General features: G+C 37.3%; 1 protein-coding gene across 3 annotated transcripts in view; it reads left to right on the top strand.

Annotated features, from left to right (window-relative positions):
• Positions 1-26461, top strand: part of ADK (adenosine kinase) — a 489964-nt gene that overhangs the window by 158884 nt on the left and 304619 nt on the right. The gene's annotated exons all lie outside the window — the stretch shown is intronic.

Here is a 26461-nt window from a genome sequence, read left to right on the forward strand (position 1 = left end):
ACTGCCCGAGGGGACAATTTGCATATTAGGCTTTTATTATATAGGATATGGGGAGGGGAATTTGAGCTTTTTGGTTTTGCCTTAGTAAAGCCTGTATTTTGGTTCTCCCTGCACATGACAGTGAGGATATAGGCCAGTTTCTGCCATGGGAAGATGGCACCTGTTGTGAAGTCTCTGTCTTTTCTGTGAGTCTCAGAGAATCATTTCTTTGCAGTGAAGTGTGTCCTGTGGCATAACTCTGTGTCCTTAATCATAGAAATTTTGGAATATTGGAGAATCAGTCATGTTTGAGAGATTAATTAATTGATCTCTTCATTCAGCATTTATTTAATGAATGTGCTTATATTTTTGATATCTTAAACTCAAAATTTCCAAAACTAAACTCTTAATCTATCCCCCCAAACTTGCTCCATCTGCAGCCTACTCTGTTTCACCTGACAGCAACTTTACCCTTCTGGGTTGTTCAGGCTAAAAAACCTCAGAGTTATTTTTGATTCTTCTTCTTTTGTCATAGCACATGTTCAGTCTTTCAGACATCTTACTGAACCACCGTTGAAACATATCCTGAATCCAGTAACTTCTTATCTATACTGCTACACTTCTCTGCTCCCCGCTTTGTGCCTTTGCCCGCATTTTTACAGAAGCCTTTTAACTAGTTTCTCTCTTTCCACCTATTACATTCTTTTTAAAACCGTCATCCGAGGATACGGTTTTATTGATTTTAGGGAGGGAGGGGGTGATAGAGGCTGGGAGATATGAGAGAGAGAGAGAGAGAGAGAGAGAGAGAGAGAGAGAGAGAGAGAGAGAGAGAGAGAGAGAGATATGAGTTGCCTCCCATATGCGCCCCAACTGGGGTTGGAACCTGCAGCCCTGGTATGTGCTCTGACCAGGAATTGAACCTGAGACCTTCTGTGTATGGGACATCACTTCAACTAACTGAGCCACACCAGCCAGGGCCCTATGTTATATTCTTAGCACAGCAGGCAGGCTGACTTTTTAAAAACAAGTTGATTATGACTGGTAAAAATAAGTAAGGTACAGATATGGTAAAGAAAGGAAATATTTGCAGTTGGAATGATTGTATTATTGTAAATCTCAAAAATATCAAGGGAAAATAATTAGAAACAAGAACATTTACTTGGTGGGAAGTTATAGATGATAGAGCCAATGTATTTTTTATACTTTTCTTTGTACAAAGAGTCACAAGTGATAAATCAACAGCAGTATAAACAGAATACAACCATATATCAAGAGACTAGTACAAGTGGGGCTTATTCCAAAATGAAAGTATAGTTTAGAATTAGGGAGTCTATTAATATGATTTAGCATGCTCCCCTCAACTGCTTCCCAGAGGGTTTCTATAGTTTGCTTAGCAACTCCAGACCAGCTAAACTAATGAACTCTCCTATCTGGAGGCTGAACCACACCTTCTCAAATGAGGTCCGATCTTTTATAAGTTCTTCCTTCCTGGGGTTCTCTTTAGTCAGCCCTAGAAAACCATATAGAGCTTTCCTATATCTTACAGATATTCTTATCACAGTTAAAAAATTCTTATATGTTAAATTTCTCCTATTTAACTTGCTGTGTGGTTTTAATTTTCTGTTTGGACCCAGACTAATATACCATATTAATAGATTTTTTGATAAATTTTAAATGATTATTTTCATAGATACTAAAAATGCATTTACAAAATTCTACATTCATTCTTCTTTTATTAACTTTTTATGAATTGAAGTATAACCATAGAAAAGTATGCAAATCATAAGTGTACAGCTGAAAGAATTACCTCAAAGTAAACATACTTGTTTAACCACCATCCAGTTCTAGAAATAGAACTTGGCCAACAGCCCAGAAGTACCCCTGGGCCCCCTTCCCAAAAGGTATCCACTATCTTGACTTTTATAACACCAGTGATTAGCTTTGCAGTTTTTGAACTTTAAATAAATGAAATCATAAGTGTATATTTTTTGTCTCTGGCTTCTCTGGCTCATCTTTGTTTGTGTTACTTATCCACATTATTGCATGTAGTAGTAGTGCTTTGTTCCTTTTTTTCTGTGTCCTATTCCATGGTATAAATCTATCACAATTCACTTTTATATTCTACTGTTGATGGATATTTGGGTTGTTTCTAGTTTGGCTTTATTACAAATAATCATAGTAATGAACATTCTTGCATGCATCTTTTGGTGATCATGTGCACACAGTTCTGTTGGAGTTATAGGTAGGAATGGAAATACTGGGTTATTGGGTATGCGTGTCTTAAACTTTACTAGATACTGTCAAAAAAATTTCCAAAGTTTTGTATTCCCATCAGCAGGGCTGAGAATTTCAGTTCCACTGGTTGTATTCAGTTCCATTGATTTTTTTTTTTTTTTTTTTTTAGGGAGGGAGGGAGGGAGGGAGGGAGGGAGGGAGGAAGGAAGGAAGGAGGAGGAAGGAAGGAGGAGGGAGGAAGGAAGGAAGGAAGGAAGGAAGGAAGGAAGGAAGGAAGGAAGGAAGGAAGGAAGGAAAGAGAGAGAAAGGAAGATAGATGTGAGAGACCCAGGCTGGGGATTGAGCCTGCAACTGAGGTACATGTGCTTGAACAGGAATTGAACCCATGATTCTTTGGTACCCAGGCCGATGCTCTAACCACTGAACAAACCAGCTAGAGCTGGATATACTTTTTTTTTTGCATGTTTAAATTCTCTTTTCCCATTTTTCAATTGGGTACTTATTTTTTTTTTTTTTATCAGTTTATAAGAATTCTGTATATATTCAGGCTGTGATCCATTTTGATTGGTAAATGCCTTCTCTGACACAGAATTCCTTTTTCACTCTCTTAATGGTATATTTTCATGAGTAGATGTTCATTTTAATGTGGATACTCTTTTTGCTGCCCCTATCTGTTTTTACTCTTTGGATAATTTTGTCTATGGTGTTTTTTTTTTATTTCCTTCTTAAATGTTTGATAGAATTCACTAATAATGCTATCTAGACCTGGAGGTTTCTTTGTGAAAATATTTCACTAAAAATAGTTAAAAGGCCCGGCCAGAGTGGCTCAGTTGGTTTAGTGTCCTGTGCATCCAAAGGTTGTTGGTTCTATTCTGGTCAGGGCCCATACCTGGGTGGTGGGTTTGATTCCTGGTCAGGAAGCATAGGGAAAGCAACCAATTAATGTTTCTCTCTTCCTCTCCCTCTCCCTCTTTCTCTCCTTCTCTCCCTCCTCCTCTCCTTCTCTGTCTCCCTCTTTCCCTCTACTTCTTTCTCCCTCCCTCCCTCTAAGGATATCCTCAGGCGAGGATTACAAATAAAAAGGGTTTTTTAGTTTTCCAATTATTCCTTTATCAGCTTTGGTAAGATTTGTCTTTATAAGTATGGGTACATTTTGTCCAAACGTTACAATATATGGGCATATCCTTGTTTATAATATTTTTTGTTATCTTTTAAGATGTATGGATCTATGGAGATGTACTCTTGCATTTCTGCTAATGGTTATTTGTTCCTTTTTTTTTTTTTTGTAAGGGTTCATCAGTTTTATAGCCTTTTCAAAGAACCAAGTTTGGCTTTGTTGTTCTACTGTAGAACATGCTTATTTTCTACTAGAGGCCCGGTGCACAAAAATTTGTGCACTCAGGGGGTAAGGGGGTCCCTCAGCCCGGCCTGTGCCCTCTCACAGTCTGGGACCCCTTGGGAGATAACGACCTGCTGGTTTAGGCCTGCTCCTGAGTGGCCCAATCCCTAGCTTCAGCCCCTGGTCAGGCTCAGAGCAGGGCCGATTGGGGAGTTGGGGCGCCTTCCCCTGTCATGCACAGAGCAGGGCAGATTGGGAGGTTGCGATGCCACCCTCAGTCATGCTCAGGGTAGGGCCGATTGGGGGGTTGGGGCACCGCCCCGTCACACCCAAGGCAGGGTCGATGGGGAGGTTGCGGTGCCACCCCCTGTCACGCACAGAGCAGGGCCCATCAGGGGGGTTGGGGCTCCGTACCCTGTCATGCACAGAGCAGGGCCAATCAGGGGGTTGGGGCGCTGCCCCCTGTCACACACAGAGCAGGGCCCATCAGGGGATTTGGGGCTCCGTACCCTGTCACCCACAGAGCAGCGTCAATCAAGGGGTTGGGGAGCTCCCCCCTGTCATGCACAGAGCAGGGCTGATCAGGGGGTTGAGGAGCTCCCCCCTGTCACTCACAGAGTAGGGCCGATAGGGGAGTTGGGGCACCGCCCCTGTTACACTCAGGGCAGGGCGGATCAGGGGTTGGGGCACCACCCTCTATCACCCACAGAGCAGGGCCGATCAGGGGTTTGGGGCGCCGCCACTCTCACACTCAGGGCAGGGCCGATGGGGAGGTTATGGCTCTACCCCGTCACACACAGAGCACGGACCGTGGGGCGGGGGTTCGGGCGCCGCACCCTGTCACACACAGAGCCGCAGGGCAATCAGGGGGTTTGGGAGCTTCCCCCTATCAGGCACAGAGCAGGGCTGATCAGGGGGTTGGGGCGCCTTCCCCTGTCAGGAACAGAGCAGGGCGGTTAGGGAGGTTGTGGCCCCGCCCCCTGTCACACACAGAGCCGCAGGGCAATCGGGGTTTGGGCGCTGACCCCTGTCACGCTGATCCCGGTGCCGGGAGACCTCTTGGCTCCGCTGATCCCGGTGCTGGGAGGCATATTACCCTTTTACTATATAGGATAGAGGCCTGGTGCATGGGTGAGGCTGGCTGGTTTGCCCTGAAGGGTGTCCTGGATCAGGGTGGGGTTCCCCACTGGGGTGACTGGCTAGTCTGGGTGAGGGGCTGAGGGCTGTTTTCAGGCCAACTGAAGCTCCCAACTGCTCCTTTTTTTCTTTTTTATTCTGGGCCAGCTTTAGCTCTTGCTCCAGCTCTGAGGCTTCTGCTGCTGAAAGAAGGTATCTGGTTTGTTTCGGTTCTATAATCGAAACATTGTATAACTCTAGCTCTGAGATCCCGGGCTCGCTGAAAGCAGGTTTCTGGGGTTTTGTTTAGCTTCTATATTCGTTACAATGTTTCTTAAACTGCAGGCTCAGAAGCCGGCAAAGCAGGCGGGGAACGTTGGTTTCCTCCGTCACTGAAGCAAGCAAGCCTCATGTTAGTTTCAAGCTGCCTGGCTGCTGGCCACCATCTTGGCTGGCAGTTAATTTGCATATCTCGCTGATTAGCCAATGGGAAGGGTAGTGGTCGTACGCCAATTACCATGTTTCTCTTTTATTAGATAGGATTTCTACATATTCATCTCTTCTCTTTGTTATTTTCTTCTATTTTATTTTGCAGGTTTTTTTGTTTTCTTTACATTCTTGCAATGCATGCTAGACCATATAAAAACAAATTTTTGATACATGGCAAGAAAGTTTGCATGAAGTCAGAATCCAATTTACAAATTGATAAAAATGCCAGTTACATCAGAGTCCAAGTCCTCCTTTCTTATATGTAAACAGCTTCTAGAAATCAGGAAGAGCAATGATTACATATTAAGAATGAGCAATGTCTGAACCGATGATGGAGAGAAAAGTTAATAGTAATGGCACTTAAACATATGAAAGGATGTTTATTCTCTCTCATAAGAGGAATTTAAAATAAACATATTATGATCATTTTTATATATTATATTGAAGAGGTTATAGAGAATAGGTACTTCCATAATATGGGGAGGTAAAAATTGCCACAGTCTCTTTTAAGGAACAGTGTGTATGTTATTTAAATCAAAATCGTAAATGCCTTTGATTTATGAATTATGTGTATGGGTAAGGATGTCTGTTTTCATATTACCTGTAAAGACAAAACAAAAAAATAGGCAAAACCTAAATGTTTATTCTAGAGATTAGGTTGTAGCTATACAATGAAAACAATGAAGCCACTAAAAAGAGGTAAGCTATAGGTGTTGGTTGTTATGGAATAAGCTTTGAAAAGGATTGTTTGCTGAAACATATATTTTATTAAAATAGTTTGTGGGTAAAATGTTTGTGTTTTGTATATGGACAGTGAATTTCTGAAGTGCCTAACTGTATAATGTTTATGGAACTGTGTTTCATCATGTTTATGGGATTGTATTGACTTCTGGTGTTTAACATAGGCTATTGAGCATTTTTGCATTTTCTCACTTATATTGCAAACTCAGAAAATAGAAGATATGGACCATGCTATATGCACATTATGTGCTCTATACTGCCTGGCATAGTACACACTGAATGTTGTACAATAAATATTTTATGAATGCAAAATAGAATTAGTTCACACGCATTTGTTTTACAGTTTCAGAATCTGTTGACACATTACCTTTGATAATCTTTTTCATAGTCCCCTATGATAGATAGGTACAGTCATTATTTTTATTTACATGTTTCAGAAGAATGAAGTGAGCTCACATGAATAAGTAACTTCTTTTAAGCAGAGGTTGACAAACTATAGTCTGTGGGTCAAATCTTCCCCATCACTTGTTTTTGTATAGTCTATAAGCTAGAATGGTTTTTACATTTTTTAATGATTGGTTAAAAAAATAATATTATTCCATGGCATGTAGGTTATACTAAATTTTAATTTCATTGTAATTAAAGTTTGTTAGAAGACACTCGTGCCTGTTAATGGTGTATTATCTATGGCTGCTTTCCCACTGTGGCAATGTTGAGTAGTTGCTTCATTCACACTGTCACTTGGCACACTACACATCTCAGTGATATAGTTGTAATTCAGTAATGTTTCAAGTGTTGTATGTAGTGCTGTGTCATAACACTTTAGATGTTATTACTAATCTATACCTATTATGTCAAAACAGAAAAGGGGACTTTGAATCTCATAGTGTTAAGGGAGAGTGGACCGTGGGTTATTTTATTACGTTCGATGGTAAAACACTTGGCTTATTATGCTCTACTAAAAGAATACAATAATTGCCATTACCAAGCTAAGCACTTGTAGTATTCCAAATTCACAAACAGCAACTCTCATAAAAATTAGAAAATTTAAAATATACTATCTCATCACAGCAGAATTTTTTTTCACAAACACAAAAAAAGTGAAAATGAGGCTGCACCCCAAGTGAGGTTTGGGGTGGCCCATTTGTTAGCCCAAAGATAGCCTTTTACCAGTGGTGAGTTAATTATAATGTACTAGAGGCCTAGTGCACGAGATTCGTGCACTCGGGGGGTCCCTCAGCCTGGCCTGCACCCTTTCGCAGTCTGGGAGCCCTCGGGGGGTGTCTGACTGATAACTTAGTCCCGCTTCCCCTGGGGAGAGGGCCTGCCGTCAGTCGGACATCCTTAGCGCTGCCACGGAGGCAGGAGAGGCTCCCTCCACTGCCACTGAGCTCGCCAGCCATGAGCCTGGTTCAGGGCTTCTGGCTGAGCGGCGCTCCCCCTGTGGGAGTGCACTGACCACCAGGGGACAGCTCCTGCGTTGAGCGTCTGCCCCTTGGTGGTCACTTCGCGTCATAGTGACCTGTTGTTCCGCTGTTCAGTCAATTTGCATATTAGCCTTTTATTATAGGATTATATTGTAGTAACTGAAGAATAGTGTTCAGACAATAAATTTAAGACTATTAGCTTTTAAGAATTGAGAACATTGCTAGCAACAGCAGTAGTCAATTAAAGAAGATAATGACTTTGAGTGATTTTCCTTGGCTCTTGATGAGTCCACAGATGTTTACTGATGCTGCTCAGTTTTCATTTATTCAAAGAGGTAATGCCAAGTTTCAAGTAACTGAAAAATTAGTCTCCATGAAAAGTTTGTAGAAAAACTGCAGGCAATATTATTTTCAAAGAAGTTTATATAACACTATTTTAACATATGTAGTCTGAAGTTAAGATGTAGTTAAGATGTGTTATAACTGATGGTGGTAAAAATATGTGTGGAACAAAAAGTTAATTGGGCACATTTACTAAGTTTGTGAAAATGTACATTTTAAGCCTATGATTATTGTATTATTACAATTAAAAATTATAGGAAATATTTGTATCTGTTACTTGTTATTCAGCTGGTAATATACCAGACGAGATCGGGCGCGTTCAGGGTGGTATGGCCGTAGACTCAACTGGTAATATAAACTGTGAGTTTCATTTGATCTCATGAAGAGATAGTTCTATGTTTTTATCAGAAATTTGAGCTTTTTGGCTTGCTCTATCACTTATCAGTTTATTACAATTTTTTTGAGCTCATAGTTAAGGTTCAAATTTTTCTAGACAAAAAAAAAAGCTCCAATAACTTTTTTTGAACATTGAATGACTTTGAAAATTACCTTTTGTTCCTGTCTTTATATTGTTTCTTAATGATATAATTAATAGTGTTTCCTAATTGGGAGGAAAAACAGCTGTTATGTGTGAAACTTACACTATGCTAGTCATTTGACAGCAACTAAATGTAGTTTGAATTACAAGTAATATCAAACTACTTTATATATGTCTCATTCTGTCAGAAGTTAAAACAAGAAGTGATCTCTCCCTTCCCGCATACATTTGTAACAGGTATATATTCCAGGCTGAAACTGCAGTATTTTTCAGACCCTCATGGAAGTGCAAAGGAAACTTAATTTCAAAATCCTCTAACCAGTGCAGTTGAGGAGCCTCCACCTAACCTGTAATTTACAATGTAGTGACATACTAGAAGGCAAATATCAAGAGACTACTATTGTAGAATTCTATAAATGTCTTCTAAGTGATAATATGCTCAATTAAAATCATATGCATGTGGATTGATATCAGTATTTGGCAGTACCTATTTGTGTGAAAAGTCATTTTCAGAGTTGAAACATGTAAAATCTTATTACAGATCAATGTTAACAGGTGAACATTTGTATTAATTTTTGATAGGGAACAGTAACTTTGAACACCAATTAAACGAAATGTTATTAACCCCCAAAGAATTACCCTCTTATCAACAGACCTGAATTACAAAACAACCCTCAAAATTATTCAATTACATTTTAATTTCATCAGCAGATTTTTTGAAATTTGTTTTCTCTCTTCTTTTATAACTACCTAATATTAACTGCAAAAGATACATTTTCAGTTTTTAAAAAAATATAAATTAAGCCATTTATTCCTTTCAATAGCTTTCTGAGAGTTTATTATTATCTCTGGAGAATTTAAAGCTGGGGAAACATCTTTAATAAAAGTATATTTGTAATCTGAAGCCATCACCCAGTATTCTTCAGTTAAGCAATACAAAGGATATTGACAGTTGTTATCTGGTTGCTAATATCTCTAAAACCATTGTAGTCTCATTATTTTAGAATTAAGTTCTATGTTTTTATAATTGAGCCCTAGTGTTTATTTTTATTTTATTTTTTTTATTCCCTTTATTTTGCTGACTTGGGGCTGCTTTTGTGCTTTGTCTAGTTCTTTACAATGCAATGTTAGGTTATTTACTTGAGATTTCTCTTGTTTCTTGAGATAGGTCTGTAATGATATAAACTTCCCTCTTATTACTACTTTTATTGCAGAGTTTTTTTGTTTTGTTTGTTTTTGTTAATCCTCATCCGAGCATATTTTTTTCCCATTGATTTTTAGAAATAGTGGGAGGGAGGGGGAGAGACAGAGAGAGAAAAATGTCGATGTAAGCAAGAGACATCGATTAGTTGCCTCCTGGACCTGTCCCTACCAGGGTTGCGGATCAAGCATGCAACTGAGGTACATGCCCTTGACCATAATTGAACCCGGGACCCATACAGTCCTCGGGATGATGCTCTAACCACTAGGCAAAATCTGCTATGGCCCTAGTGTTTATTTTTGAAGTTTCCTTTTATAGAGCATTTTTGTCTCTTGGCACTTTTGTCCTGAATTATAGTTTCTTTTTTCTTTCTTTTTAAAAAAAGTCTGTTTATATTCAATGGGATTAAAAACACACCTACTTTTAGAGCAGATTTATCATCTACCCTTCAGGCTGTTCTTTAACATGGAGCTCTTAAAAATGAATATCTTAAGATATTTCCCAGATGTTTTAAACTTCAGCACACTTGTGGTTTTCTTTAGTGTAATCTCTGTTGGTAGTATTCAGAAGATGAAAGAAAACATCTCTGCAGTATCTAAACACTTTTCACATTGATTTCAGTGTCTTCTGCTGCAAAGACATACATAAGATAAAAACTTTCATACTGACGAATTTTCAAAATCCTTGCTTTTAAAAGATGTTTTTATAGCTGTAATATTTAATTAGTTGTTTAATGGGTTATGCAGTAGATTTTATTCATAACTTACTAAAGTAGAGATTGAGAGTGTTTTGCACCAGGTATTTTCCTAAATGTTGGGAAGTTTGAACATAAAGTTTTAAAGATGTCAACAATGTAGTTTTTCATAAGAGGATAGGTGAATCGATATTCTCTGCAAAATCAGCAACTAAGTTATTCCTCTACAATTATAAAAATAGTTGGTAACATTTGAGTGCTTATTGTCTTCAAAGCACTGGCATAATCCTCACAACAGAGTGGTATTGTCTTGTATTAAGTGAAAGATCAGGAGTTATTAAATGAAAGAGTGAAATAGTAGTGCACTGCACACACACACACACACACACACGAGTGCACGCACACTCACATCCTTTTTCCTCATCTTGAGCCTATTGTAGGGGAAGCATTTAGGAGCACCTCATCTGATCTCAGTTGTTTAGAAACAATTTGATTTTGTTTTTTACCATGTAATATCATATCTAAGTGTTAACCTAAAATTTATATCTTATAGCTAAGTTTCTAATAACTATATTCTATGTTCTTATTTTTTTTTTTAGTTCTTTTGCCTTCGTTTTTTACCTAGTGTTCAGTAGGTATCGGGACATAGGCAAAATCCCTATGTCAAATTCTTTTTAAAGATATTTGAGAAAAACTAAGGATACCTTAGGAAATAAAAACGCAGAAAACCTAATCTCAAATAATTTAAATTACTTGTCCCATGTCAGACCAAACAATTTGGTGAACATGAAATTAGTCAGGTCTGTCTTGACACCATTAACAAATGCTTTCTACTCTGATGGATTGTAATATGAAATCATATTTTGATCATATTAATATCAAATTTCTCTTATATGCCCTTAGTAAGGAATTTGGCAATGCTGGATATTCCTGCCTTCCTTCCTGAAGTCTCATTTTATCCTGGTTCTCCTTTTTTTGGAGGTGGGTGTTTGTTTTCCTTTCTTTCTGCTAGAACCTTTTCCTCTTACATGTTGATATTCCACCCACTTCCACTCTTTGGGTTCTTCTCCTGGGTCTGGGCATGGATTTCTTTGGGCTTATTTTATTTGGGGTTTCTGATCTTCTTAAGCCTGTAAAAGTGTGTTTAATCAAATTTGGGAGGTATGAAGACATAATTTCTTCAAAAAAATTTTTTGCACTTTTTTTTCTGTCTTCTTCTGGTACTATGATGTCATAAATGTTAGATCGTCTAGAGTTATTCCATAGATGTCTAAGTCTTCGGTTCATTTTTTGAAAATCAGTTTTGCCTGTGATGTTCAGACTAAAACTTTTTTATTGATCCGTCTTCAGGTATAGAGTCTTAATTCTGTCTTCTCCATTTTCCTACTAAGCCTATCTAGTGAGTTTTTGTTTTTTACTAACTTTTTATTTTTATTTTTTTAATTAAATCTTTATTCTTCAGATTATTACAGTTGTTCCTCTTTTTCCCCCCATAGCTCCCCTCCACCCGGTTCCCACCACCCCTCTGCCCTTACCCCCCCCCCCCCACTGTCCTCATCTATAGGTGCACGATTATTGTCCAGTCTCTTCCCGCATCCCCCACACCTCTTTCCCCCCAAGAATAGTCAGTCCACTCCCTTTCTATGCCCCTGATTCTATTATAATCACCAGTTTATTCTGTTCATCAGATTATTTATTCACTTGATTTTTAGATTCACTTGTTGATAGATGTGTATTTGTTGTTCATAATTTGTATCTTTACCTTTTTCTTCTTCTTCCTCTTCTTAAAGGATACCTTTCAGCATTTCATATAATATTGGTTTGGTGGTGATGAACTCCTTTAGCTTTTCCTTATCTGTGAAGCTCTTTATCTGACCTTCAATTCTGAATGATAGCTTTGCTGGATAAAGTAATCTTGGTTGTAGGTTCTTGGCATTCATTACTTTGGATATTTCTTGCCACTCCCTTCTGGCCTGCAAAGTTTCTGTTGAGAAATCAGCTGACAGTCGTATGTGTACTCCCTTGAAGGTAACTGACTGTCTCTTGCTGCTTTTAAGATTCTCTCTTTGTCTTTTGCTCTTGGCATTTTAATTATGATGTGTCTTGGTGTGGTCCTCTTTGGATTCCTTTTGTTTGGGGTTCTCCGTGCTTCTTGGACCTGTAAGTCCATTTCTTTCACCAGGTGGGGGAAGTTTTCTGTCATTATTTCTTCAAATAGGTTTTCAATATCTTGCTCTCTCTCATCTTCTGGCACCCCTATAATTCTGATGTTGGTACGCTTGAACCAGTCCCAGAGGCTTCTTACACTATCCTCGCATTTTTGGATTCTTTTTTCATTCCGCCCCTCCGGTTGGGTGTTTTTTGCTTCCTCGCATTTCAAATCATTGACTTGTTTCTTGCGCTCCTCTGGTCTGCTGTCGGGAGTCTGTATAATATTCGTTATTTCAGTCCGTGTATGCTTAATTTCTAGTTGGTTCCCCATCATAACATCGAGGGTCTCATTAGTTTTCTTATAGATCTCATTAAGTTTATCGGCGGCTTCTAAACAGTTCTTGAGAGACCTTAAAAGTGTGGTTCTGAACTCTATATCTTCCATTGACAATTTTGTCCTGTTTCTTTGTCTCCGCATTTTGTTATGCTTTCTTGGTGCACCCCTTAGTGGTCTTTGTGCGCAGTCTTGTAGTTACGCCTTGATTGTTGTAGCTAATACCAGGGAGGGTTTGACCTCCAGGCCAAGTGGCTGTGAGAATCAGCTGTGTCTGCAGTGAGAGAACTTCTGTCCTCTAGGGAGGTGCTAATCTAGCCTTTGCCTGAGGCTATCCAGCAAATGCCTCTGTGCAGGGCTTGGGCGGGGCGGGTTGCACAGGATCAACAGGGTGGGCCGGAGAGAGCAGTTATGGCGGCTCTCAGTCCTGTCCCCAGGGGCTCTGCCTCTCTGAGTCCCAGCACCCGCTGCAAAGCTCGGAGAGAAAGCTGCACTCGCTCTGACCGAAGCCAGACAGTCCCGCTTCTCCCGTTTGAGTCTGGGTCCCTAAAGACTCGCCCGTATCTGGAGCTCAGAGTCTGCGACTCCCACCCGATTGAAAACGCCAACCGCGCCCTCTGCCGTCAGCCCGCTCCGCGCACTCCGCACCTCAGAATTTGACTTCAGCATTGCGCCTCCTCTGAGTGTCCGTATGCGTTTCTCTTTCCTCCTAGTTGTAGGACTTCCACTCAGCCAGCATTCCTGTGGTTCTGGGTGATGTCCGTTCCGTCTTTTAGTTTCACTTTTGAAGTAGTTGTTCAAGGCAGCAAACTCCGGCGTTAACCTATGCCGCCATCTTGGTTCTCCTCATAATATTCTTTATTTCAGTCAGTGTATGCTTAATTTCTAGTTGGTCCTTTTTCACAACCTCGAGGGTCTCACTAGATTTCTTGAGGGTCTCATTAAGTTTATCGGCGGTTTCTAGAAAGTTCTTGAAAAACCTTAAAAGTGTGGTTTTGAACTCTGTATCCAGTAGTTTGCTTTCCTCCATTTCTTTCATTTGTGTCCTGTTTCTTGGTCTCTGCATTTTTTATGCTTCCCTGTGTTGGTAGTGTGGCTTTGTGTGGTAGGTGTCCTATAGGGCCCAGTGGCTCAGCCTCCCCAATTTCCTGAGGTGGACACTCTTGGTGCACCCCTTTGTGAGCTTTGTGCACAGTCTTGTTGTAGTTAAGCCTTGATTGTTGTAGGTATCACTGGGAGGAATTGACTTCCAGGCCAATTGGCTGTGATAATCAGCTGTGTCTACAGTGGGAGAACTTCTGTGCTGAAGACACCCTTATGGGGCAAGACTTGCTTCAGTGGGGCTTTGGTGCTCACTGAGTCTGCCCCCTTAGTGTGTCCCTTATGAATCTGAGGAGTTGTAATCTGGATGGTCCCACTCTGACCACTGGGTACACTGGCTCTTGGATCTAAGGAGGTGCTAATTTAGCCTCTGCCTGAGGCTACCCAGCAGGAGCTACGAAGAAATCTGCAGATTCCCCTTCCTTGTTTGGGGTTTGGAGGTGCCCAAATGAAGCCCAGCTGTGAAACAATGCAAGCTGCTGTGGGGCCTTGGGCCTTCTCTTGGAAGTTCTGGGTCTGTCTGGCCCAGGTGCAGTGTGTTAGATAATTTTCAGATTGCAGAGGGCCAGGGCATTCATATGCAAAATCCTCTGCCGCAGCTTGGGTGGGGCGGGATTTCAGGGGATCAGCAGGGTGGAGCAAGCAGCTATGGCTGATCCTCAGCCCTGCCCTAAGGGGCCCCGCGTCTCAGTATCCCGGTAATTGCTGCAAGCACCTCCGAGAGAAAGCCGCCCTGGAGTTCTGAGTTCTCCCAGCTGCCAGACCGTCTAGTCTCTCCCCGCAGAAGTCCGGGTCCCCAGAGACTTCCCGGAACTGGAGTTCAGTGCAGTCATGGGCTTGTGGCTCCAGATTCAAAAAGACAGCGGCGTCCTCAGTCGCCAGCCCTTGCCGCATGCGCTTCCGTACCTCTGCACTCCACCTCCGCAGCTCCTCTGAGCCTCAATATGCTTTTCTCTTTCCTTCTAGTTGTAGAATTTCCACTCAGCCAGCCTTCCTGTAGTTCTGGATGATGTCCATTTTGTCTTTTAGTTGTATTTTTGAATTTGTTGTGGGAGGCAGCAATTTCCGGTGTTTACCTATGCCGCCATCTTGGTTTCTCTATCTAGTGAGTTTTAAAATTTCATTCATTCTATTTTTATTTGGTCTTCTCTGTATCTTCTGTTTCTTTGCTGATTCTTTCAATTTTTTTTCAGATTTTTCAATAGTCCCAGTACTTCGTGATTCCCAGAGTTCTCCTTTTTGGTCCTCTAGCCAGAGAAATGGCACTTTATTTTCCCAGTTCTGCCAAGATTTCCATGACTGAGCCGATGTCTGGCTAAGTAGTGGGAAGATACAGAGAGAATAGTCTAAATTGAACCTTATTCAGTGAATTCTTAAACTCATATTAAATTATTCAGTTCTAGATGTTTATTTTATTCCTTTTATTATAATTTCAACTCTGTTGAAATTCTTCATTCTTTTATCTAGTTGATGCATCCTTTCCTTTGTTTCCTTAAAAATATTAATTATGATTATTTTGAGATCCCTTTATTTCCAATGTCTGAATTATTTCTGAAACTATTTCTTTTGTTTTGCCCTTTTTTATCTAATTATTTTGCCTCTTTGTATAACTATCAGTTGTTTTGCTTGCCAGACACTGTTTATTTAAGAACTGTAGATCCTTCAGATTTTATCTTCTATTAGAGTGTTCACTGTTTTCTTTATGAGGCAAATAATCAAGGATTAAGATAGGTCAAATTTGATTTTCAGTTTTGATAGACTCCTACTGTTTGTTTCTAGAACTTGACCCTCTAGGACTTTTAATTGAGATCACCAGGTCTTGTCTCATCAGCTCTGAAAAAGTCCACCAGAACAAGGGCACCAGTACTGCTCCAAGAGTTTACAGCTTAGTTCTTTATCCTCCTGCCCTGCCCACCTTCAAAATTTGGCAAATATCTCAAGTGGGAGACTGACCTTATGTCAGCATAGGCCCTCAGTTTCCAATTTTATCACTTTAGTACTTTGTAATGGCTGAAATCCCTACTTTTCTTTTTTTTTTAACCTTGGTCTCCACCCCCATTCTAGTATTCTGCTTATACCAAAATCTGAATTTTCAGCTTCTAGATGTAATCAGTATAGATACATGTCCTCTCTCGGTGCTTAAGGGTAAAGTGTCCATGTATCTACACTTCTGCTAGGACTTTCATTTCTTGCCCATTATGTTTTTAGTTCCTTTTCTCCTGGTTTTTGTTTTGTAATAAGCACTGCCTGACTGGGAGAACTTTCTGCTTTTCAGGTGATTTTGGTTGACCTTCTTAGCTTTCCATCCACTTTCAGAATTGAGCAAATGTGTTATTGGGCAAACCATATGTCAAATGTTTGCAATCCCCAATATGTCAAATTTTGTCTCTCTAACCCTATGTTACTGACTATAAATTTGGACAGGTCAAACAAACAGTTGCCAGTTCTGGCCTTCCCTCTAAACAGTTCTCACCTCCCTGGGAATGTATTCATTTGGTCCTTGTTGCTTCCACAGCTCTTTTGTACCTTTAATGATTGTAATTAATATGACTTTTCTAGTTCTTGCAAGCAGGAATTCTGGCTGTGTCCCTCTATATGCTACTCAAAATCAAAAATTCCATATGTTATGTTTTGAGAAGATATTTAAAAGTTTTACTGCCTCTGATTGTGATTTTTTTTAAGTTTGGTAGAGGAAAAATAATTGTTGCTTGAATACATTTTCTGCATATCTGTTAGCATATGTTTCTAGAATTTTTCTGTGATCAGAGAAACTAAGGCCCCATTACAAACCATGGATTCTGTGATAGGAATAACAGCTGAAATCAAACCAATAATGAAGGAAGGAGGTATAACTTAGGTTTTAGAACTGACTATGGACATACAGATGGCATGTTAGATTTACCAGAAGACTACATAGCTCGTTTTGAAAACCCCCGTCCTGCAATATTTCTCTTCTACTTATATATGGCTTTTTCCTTTATATTTAAATATAAATGTCAAACAATTTTATTATTTAATGAAAATTGTAAGTTGGTTTAATAAAATTTTGTTGTGTGTTTTTATAATGGGTAGAAACCTAATGCACATATCATGCATCTGAGTTTAGGTATAATTCATTTTATTTTACTAATCTACTAGAGGCCCAGTGCACAAATTTGTGCACGAGTGGGGTTCCTCAGCCTGGCTGGCGATCAAGGCCTATTGGGGTGGGTGGCTGCGGGAAGTTGGTCGGCCATGGGAGGTTGGCTGTGGGAGCGCACTTACCACCAGGGGGCAGCTCCTGCATTGAGCATCTGCCTCCTGGTGGTGAGTGCGCATCATAGTGACTGGCTGACTGGTCATTCTGGTTCCGACATAAGGGTCGCTTAGGCTTTATATATATACAGTGGGGCCTTGACTTACGAGTTTAATTCATTCCGAGACCAAGCTCGTTAAGGAGCTCATTAACTCAAATTACTCTGTCAACTCAATGCAAAAAATCGGCTGAGAGACAGCTGGTATCTCAAAAAACTCGTTAGTCGGGACACTCGGAAGTCAAGGCCCCACCTACTTATATACAAAGTGCTTGTCAACAGTATTTTTTATTGTCTCGTGCAAAAACTTCATTCATTTTCAGTGTTATAAATGGGAACACTTAAACCTTTTAGTCATTTTAGCATTGAATAAGGAGTTATCTAAGTAACACATGCTTAAAACTGCTTTCTTATCAAAGAAAATGAAGTTAGAGGTCGGAGCAATACCTTTAAATTACAACCCTTATGAACTAATAGCTTAACCTCAGTTTTGAATGACTGTTACTTTTTCCATCTTTTAAAAATATGCTTAAATGTAAACACATGTGGGATATGTTCTTTTGGCTTTTATCAAACTGACATTTAAGTGAATTTTTTTTTTACTTCACTAAACATTTGTGGTAAAAGATTTCAAAGCTTTGAATCTTACAATTTGCCTATGGATCCCCCACCCCACCCCCGTGTTATTATATTAGCATTTGGTCTTAATAACTATAACCTGTTTAGAATTAACTGATGTTTTTTTCATTTATTATTTGTTTAGATAAGTTCAGGAAAGAACTTCATCAAAAACACGACTTGGCAGTTATGAATGCGTTCTTAAGGGAGTTAATTTTTTTTCTTTAAGTTTTACTCTAAAAACTTTACTTATGTCTTATCCCTCATATATCTTTCTTTATGAAATGTTCAAAATTGTTGATGTTTGTTTCTGTGCTGTGGTGATGTTAGTGCAATGTGAGATATTCTTTATCTACTGATATATGCTGAACTCTAATTTTCTCCCCAAGACTGGAATAGAAAAGGTTTTTAGTTACTGTGAAAGTGGAAAGCAATTGCCCTAAGAATAAACTAGAAATTGTAGAGGGTGGTTTTGTGTACATTTTCCTGTTCATAATTTTTCTTACATCTTATTTATAAGGACTTTTTGATTTAAGAATTATTGGTGCTTAGTTATAGAGTATAATAATAAAATCTTTCTCATTTCAACTAGTATTTACATAATATCAGATAACTAGAAAAATTACCATTATACTTTAAAAAGCTATTTCTGTTCTTTAATTTTCTCCTTTTTTATTCTCCTTTTTTTTATTATCATTTTCTTATCTTTTTGCTTTTTAGAATGCATCTTCTGAATGCATTAACTTAAAAATTATTAGTCAACAACTCTCTTTTATTAAAAAGTAATTTGTTTAGTTTCAGGCCATAAGGTTTTTATTCTAAATGTTCTTATATTTGTTGTATATGTTTTTAACATTTTCTTAATTATTGGCTGGATCTTTTTTAATATGTCCCAAGTCTGCCACTTGTAAAAGGGAAACTCATCAAAAGTCACTTAAACTGGGCTTGGAGAATAATAAATATGAATTTTCTCAACATTCTTGAAACAAAGGACACAAATATAATCACATATAACCTGTACCATTAAAATTGCTAGGAGACAGAATATACTAAGAATTCAAATTTCTTATAAGTAGAGGAAGAAATATCATATTCCAATAGAACTCTTATTGCTTCTGTATGTCTCTACCTTAGGAGAGTAGAGGTGAATGGGAGGCTTAAGAGACTGTGAAAAAGAAGGGAGATATGGAGAGTGTAGTTCAAGATCAGACACAATCACTCCTGAAAAGAAAAAGTCTAACACACAGGTCTCAGACTTGTGTTTTGGACATAGAGCAGGATCAGGCAAGCCCTCTTTTCAGTGTATTATCCCCAGTCTACTAGTATTCTAGTTAGCCTGTTTTTTGCCCTGTAAGGAGCTTGTCCAGTAGGAGCCCTGAGCTTTGTCCTGTACAGAGCAAGGGATCTCACTGGAAGAGAGATACATAATGGAAAAGGAGGTGACAAGAAATGAGGTAAGACAATAGCTTTGGATTGTGTTGGATTAATTGAATATATCAATAGTAACCCCCAAATCAAATGATTTCATAGACATAAACTTTATCTTCTGAGAAAATTTTCACGGAAGTATTACAAATAAAAGCATGTTATATATGCAACCTATTCCAAAATGATTTGGAATAACTAAATATTTATGTATCTATAGAAAAATGAAAAACCTGCAAAAATTGGTCATCTTGGCAAAAAGTGTACAGGTGTTCTCTTATTCTTGCAGCCTTTTCATACTTTGAAACTAATTTCAAAATTCAAAGTTTAAAAATGAGTCACTAAAATTCAAAATTTGTGCCTTAGAAAATTGGGGTAATTGTTTTGATCTTTAGGATTATTTTGAGTTTCAAATGTGGTTTATGTATGTCTCTGTGTGTCCATGTTTATGTCTTTCTTTGTAGGTAGAGATGTACATATGTATATACATAAATGCAGAGAGGGACAGATTGTTCTTTGGAATTTCCTTAATTGGTTACCTAGGGGTGTGTGTGTGTGTGTGTATTTAAAAAATAAGATATATTGAGGTATAAGCTATATGGAGTGAAATTTATTTTTTTATGTGTACAATTCATGAGTTTGGACAAGTGTATACAATTAGTGTAACCATCACCAAAATAGAATATTTCCATTGCCCCTCAAATTCACATTTCTTTATAGTCAGTTTCTTCTCTCCCCTAAGCTGCTGGCAGTCACTACTCTGATTTCTATTCCTGTAGCTTTACCTTACCCAGAATGTCAAATGAATGGGATCATATTTTATGTAGCCTTTTATGTCTGGCTTTCTTTAACATAGCCTAATATTTCTGAGATTCAGTCATGTTCTTGATTGTATTCGTTGTTTCTTTTCATTGCTTAATAGTATTTCTTGTATGAATGTACTACAATTTGTTTATCCATTCACTAATTGAGGGATATGTGGGTTGTTTGAAGTGTTTGGTGATTATAAATAAGGCTTTTATAACCTGTCATGTGCCTGAGTTGTCTTGTAACTACATGTTTACTTTTTAAAGAGATTGTCTAATTATTTTCTAAAGAGGCTATACCATTTTCATTTTTATTTTATGAGCATTTCAATTGCTTTACATCCTTTTCAGCACTTAGTATTGTCAGTTTTTTAAGTCATTCTAATAGATATATCTCCATATGGTTTTAATTTGGATTTCCTAATGAGTAATGATATTAAAAATTTATGCTTATTTGCCATCTGTATCTTTTCTTTGCTACTATTAATATTTTGCCCAATTTTTTTATTTTGAGAGTTCTTGATAATATTCTGGATAGTATAACCTTCTCAAAGTTAATAATTTTAGTAAAAAGTATTTCTATAACAATAAGTCTATTTTAAAAATAGTTGATCAGTTATGTTTAAGTCAGAAATTATGAACTGTGCTTTTGTATCCTTAATCACTAGAATCACTGGGACATATTCAGACTCTATATCATAGGATGTCTGACTTGTCAGGGATTAATTTTATGTAATATGAAAAATATCATTGCTGTTAAGTCAGTGTTTTTTAGGAATGTCAGAAAATAAGTTAGTATTTCTAAAATTTTATATTCGATTTCTCACATTTATAGAACTTTGCCATTTGTCTTGCTGATTTATGGGTAATTCGTGTAAGGTTTAAAAAGGTATTTTGGAAGAAATTATTTAACCAAAAACCAAATGAAGATAGGAATTCAAAATGCTCTAGATTTTAAAACCTTTAAATCTTACAAATTGAACTAAACCATACTTGGTCCTCAGATTATGGGAGTAAGACTTACTTTTTCATTCAGATCCTTATGTGTGAATGGATCTCAGTCAGTGGAATTAAGAGTCCTGTGATTATTTTTCTAAGGTATGGTAACTATACATGGTTATATTAGCATCTTCCAACAAATATTGTTTTTTTTTCTTTTTATTGAATTTATTGGGTGACACTGGTTAACAAAATTATACAGGTTTCAGGTGCGTAATTCCATAACACAGCAGCTGTACACTGTATTGTGTGTTCACCACAAGTCAAGTCTCCTTCCATCACCATTTATCTCCCCTATTCCTCCTTCTACCTCTCCCCATGTCCCTCCCCCAACAATTACCACACTTGGCTGTATCCATGAGTTTTTTCTCTCATTTTTAAATTTTTTTTGCTCAACCCTTCTATCTCTGTACTGAATTCCTCCCACCCCCAACCATGGACATCTGTCAGCCTGCTTGCTATCTATGAGTCTGTCTCTATTTTGCTTGTTAGTTCATTTTGTTCATTAGATTCCACATATGAGTGAAATCATATGGTACTTGTCTTTCTCTGACTGGCTTATTTCACTTAGCATAATGCTCTCCAGATCCATCCATGCAGTTGCAAAGGGTAAGATTTCCTTCTTTTTTTTACCGATTAGTAGTATCCCATTATGCAAATGTACCACAGCTTTTTTATCCACTTACCTACTGATGGACACTTGGGCTGCTTCCAAATCATGGCTATTGTAAATAATGCGGCAGTGAGCATAGGGGCACATATATTCTTTCAAGTTAGTATTTCTTTGGGTAAACTCTCAGAAGGAGAATCACTGGGGTCATAAGACAGTTCTATTTTTAATTTCTCGAGGTAAACTCTGTACTGCTTTCCACAGTGGCTGCATCAATCTGCATTCCCACCAACAGTGCACAAGAGTTCCCTTTTCTCCCTGTCCTTGACAATACTTGTTGTTTGTTGATTTAATGATGATAGCTATTCTGATAGATGTGAGGTGATATCTCATTGTGGTTTTAATTTGCATATCTCTGATCATTAGTGACACTGAGCATTTTTTTCATATGTCTATTGGCCATCTGTATGTCCTCTTTGGGGAAGTGTCTATCCATTGCACATTTTTGATTGGATTAGTTGTTTTTTGTTTGTTTGGTTTTTTTTTTTGGTGTTCAAGTTATATAACTTCTTTATAAATTCTGGATATTAAGCCCTTATCAGATATATCGGTGAATTTATTCTCCCATTCAGTGGGCTCCCATTCAGTGGGTTGTCCTTTGATTTTGTTTATGGTTTCCTTTCCTGTGCAAAACTTTTTAGTTTAATGTAGTCCATTTGTTTATTTTTATTTATCTTATTTTTTATTTTTGCCTGAAACTATATAACAGAAAAAATAACCCTGGTCAGGTAGCTCAGTTGGATAGAGTATTGTTCTAATACGCCAAGGTTGTGGGTTTGATCTCCAATCAGGGCACATACAAGAAGCAGCCAATGAATGCATAAATAAGTGGCACAACAAATCCATGTCTGTCTGTCTGTCTGTCTCTCTCTCTCTCTCTCTCTCTCTCTCTCTCTCTTTCTCTCTCATCAACCAGTAAAACTTTTGCTATGAGAAATGTCTGAGATTTTACTGCCTGTGTTCTCTTTAGGGTTTTTATGGATTCAAGTCTAACATTTAAGTCTTTAATCTATTTTAAGTTTTTGTGTAGTAAGAAGGTGGTCTAGTTTCATTTTTTTTTTTTGCATGTTATCTGTCCAATTTTCCCAGCACCATTTATTGAATAGACTGCCTTTACCCCCTTGTGTGTTTTTGCCTCCATTGTCAAATATTGACATAAAGGCATGGGTTTATTTCTGGGCTCTCTATTCTGTTCCATTGATCTATATATATATATTTTTAAATTTATTCCATTTCTTGGGGTGACTGGTTAATAAAATTATCATCTGTATATTGTATTGTGTGTTTAACACCTCCAGTAAAGTCTCCTTCCACCACTATTTATCCTCTCTTCTATGTCTGTTTTTATGCCCGTACCATGCTGTTTTGATTACTATGGCTTTGTATAGTTTGATATCAGGTAGCATAATTTCTCCAACTTTGTTCTTATTTCTCAAGATTGCTGTTGCTATTCGTGATCTTTTGTGGTTCCATATAAACTTTTAAAATATTTACTCTAAATCTGTGAAATATGCCATTGGTATCTTGATAGAGATTGCATTGAATCTATAGGTTATTTTGGATAGCATGGACATTTTAGTGATTTCAATTTTTCTACCCATGAACTTGGCATATGCTTCCACTTTATTGTGTCTTCTTCGATATTTTCTTCAGTGTCTTATAATTTTTTGAGTGCAGGTCTTTTACGTCCTTGGTTAATGTATAATTAGGCATTTTATTCCTTTTTGAAGCAATTCAAGGAAATTGAATAGCAAAAAATTCTGAATTAAACTCCAGTGACACTTATTTTTATTTAAAAGTTATCCTTAATAAAAATGGTTTCATTTTCAAGGGGGGATAAATGGTGATGGAGGGAGACTTGAGTTGGGGTTGTAAACACAATACAGTATACAGATTATATATTGTAGAATTGCATACCTGAAACCTGTATAATTTTATTAACCAATGTCACTCCAATAAATTGAATTAAAAATTTCTATATTTGATCATTTGATCTGATACCTTTTCTTATGCACATTACCACTCTGAGGAGGTTACTGTGTCTCCAGAAATTTAATATTAAACTAGGATTAAAGACTAGTATTTAGTCACAGTTTTGCCTACCACATTAGTGTTTGAAACCTTCTCTACTTCCCTGTATTTTACTTTTCTTATCAAAAGCAAAGCATAAATATAGATATAGATAGATAGATAGCCATCATATTAATTGTCAGGAATTCTAAATTGTTTATTAGGTATTTAGTAATATGTGATATGAGAGTGGAAAGCATTACTTAGAATTTAAATTCCCCTATACACTATCAGAATAAATACTAAAATTTCTTTAGAAGTATACAGTATATTGTTTTTTGCTTTTTTCCATAAGATTAGTCCACAAGAAATTCTGAATTAAACCCCAGTGATACTCATTTTTATTTAAAAGTTACCCTTAATAAAAATGCTTTCACTATAAATTGAAATAAGCACATGATCAAATTGTAGAAGATTAAAGGAAACAAATCTTGCCTCATTGCAAAAAATTCCCTAAGTGGAAATATTTTTTTTGTGTGTTTTTTTTTAAATAATTTTTTTAATTTTAGAGAGGAAGGAAGAGTGAGCGATAGAAACATCAATGATGACAGAGAATCATGGATTGGCTGCCTCCTGCATAGGGATTGAGCCTGCAATCCGGGCATGTGTCCTTGACTGGAATCGAACCCAGGACCCTTTAGTCTGCAGGCCAGTGCTCCATCCACTGAGCCAAGTCAGCTAGGGCTGGGAATGTTTTTGGTTTGTCAGTCAACCATTTAGGATTTTTCTTTGCTGCATATGGTTTTTCTTCTTTCCTGTATCTCCTTTTCAAATACCATCCAACCAGTTATCCAAAGTACAAATCTCAGAATTGTCATTCCTCTGCCATATCTTCCATTTGCAGTTATTTATCACATGCTATGTCTTTAACATCAGAAATGATTCCTTAGCTTGATCACTTTTCTCCAGCTGTTAGCTCAGTATCTGATCTTTGGTATGAACTATTCTAGTCAGGTGATCTAACTCTTTTTTATTTTTTCTTATATAAGTATAGTAGGTATACAGTCTTATATTTGTTATATTAATTTCAGGTTTACAATAGTGAATTGACATACTTCCTTTCTTTATTCCATCCTGTCCTCCAAACAGTGCTATCATCATTTAAAAACAAACAAACCAGCTGCCTTTCGCACTAGTAGTAAACAGATTTTAATAATTCCTAGTTGTCTACTGAATAATGTCTAAATTTATTAGCCTGGCAGAGAGAACAACCTGTCTTTTCTTTGTCAGTTTTTACTACTTTTATTTTGACCTACATTTTAGTCTATGTTTAACCTGATTCTCTGAATATGTCATGTCTTTTTTATTTATCTTCCTGAATACTTTTTCTTCTTTATCTGTCAAATTCCAGTTCCAGATGTTAAACTTTCCTTGCCTGTTTCATTCAGAATCACTTACTTTTCTGCTTTATGCTTTTTGTTTGACTTTGTTCTATATATATAGTTCTTTTTAAATAATTGTATGGAAAGTTGCTATGTTCTTCCATTATAAAATGAAGTATACTTAATATTGTTTTTATTACAAAATAGTTTATGTGCTTATTACACATTCAATAAATTTATATAATATTCCTAATTGCTTCTAATTTGGAGCTAACCACTGTTAACACCTTGGTTGTAATCTTCCTGGTTCTTTTTAGTACACGTGTATACTGGGTAATTTTGTTTGCAATATACATATGTATATTGTAATTTTGTTGCATTGTATTGTGCAGATATTTTCTCTATGCAATTAAGATTGCAGGTCCTCATCTCTGCACTAAGGCAGTTGATCACTCTCTGTTTACTTTGTCATTCTCCCCCTTTCTCCTCCAATCTCTAATGTTACTCTTAGCTGTTACCTAGTTAATAAAGTAATTAGAGAACTTCCTGTGATTACCCAGACCATCCACCTGCTAGTATATGTATCTGTGTCCCATGTACTTTGCTTTTCTACTGTTATTGCATTAGTAGTATTAGTGGTAGATAAATATTGCTGTCAGAGTTCTGAGCAGGTTTGCTAATTGTGTTCATTGGCATCTCAGGTTTTACAGATGGAACCCCAAGGCAATTTGAGTATGCGACTGGCTATAACTCCCTTTTCTCTATCCCAAATCTAACCATCTTTGAATTTATCTTTTTTTATATACATATATTTTAAACTTCTGTAAAAAGTTTCACTTGAATAGCAGGATCTACTACAAGTTTTGAAAATATTTTCAAGTCTGAAATCTTCTTTGAATATTCTACTCACATCCTCGAGACATGTAGTCGGGAATACTGACTTGTGATCCACGTTAGTAAATGCCATCTAATGTGACCCTTATTCCAGTCAGTGTCCAAAGTCCCCTGGCTGAGGGTGTGTAATAGGAGGGGTGTACGTGGATCCTCTTGTATGAAAAGTTACATGTATATTAACTATGTATATATTTTCCTGAAGAGAAGTTAGCTTTTATCAGATTCCAAAATAATGAGGTATCAAAGCTTAAATCATCTCTCTCTGTGCGTTTATTTGTCAGATACAGAAATTGTCACCAAGCAACTTGCCTATAATCATACAACCCAATGCGGTTTCCTGATTCTTTAAATTATAAACCGTTAGTCCTCATAATATGTAAAACTTTTAAAACTTATTAGAATATACATTTATAAAGATTTTAGAGAGCAACACTTAATGTAGGAAAATATGCATTGCTTATTATGAATTGTTATTTCTAACTTTAGTTTAATGATTAATAATGGAAAGCCTATATATTTTAAATTCTTATAATTGTACATTTGTATAATAAATTTCTTAAGTATGGGTAGTAGCAAAGTTTTTTATACAATATTTAATTCATTTATGCATCATAATTATATAATTAAAAATTCCACTAATTGCAATTTAATGTGCTTCTAATCAGAAATTTGCGTTG

The sequence above is a fragment of the Myotis myotis genome, unplaced genomic scaffold (genome assembly GCF_014108235.1).
Source record: "Myotis myotis isolate mMyoMyo1 unplaced genomic scaffold, mMyoMyo1.p scaffold_m19_p_15, whole genome shotgun sequence".
Lineage (NCBI taxonomy): Eukaryota > Metazoa > Chordata > Mammalia > Chiroptera > Vespertilionidae > Myotis > Myotis myotis.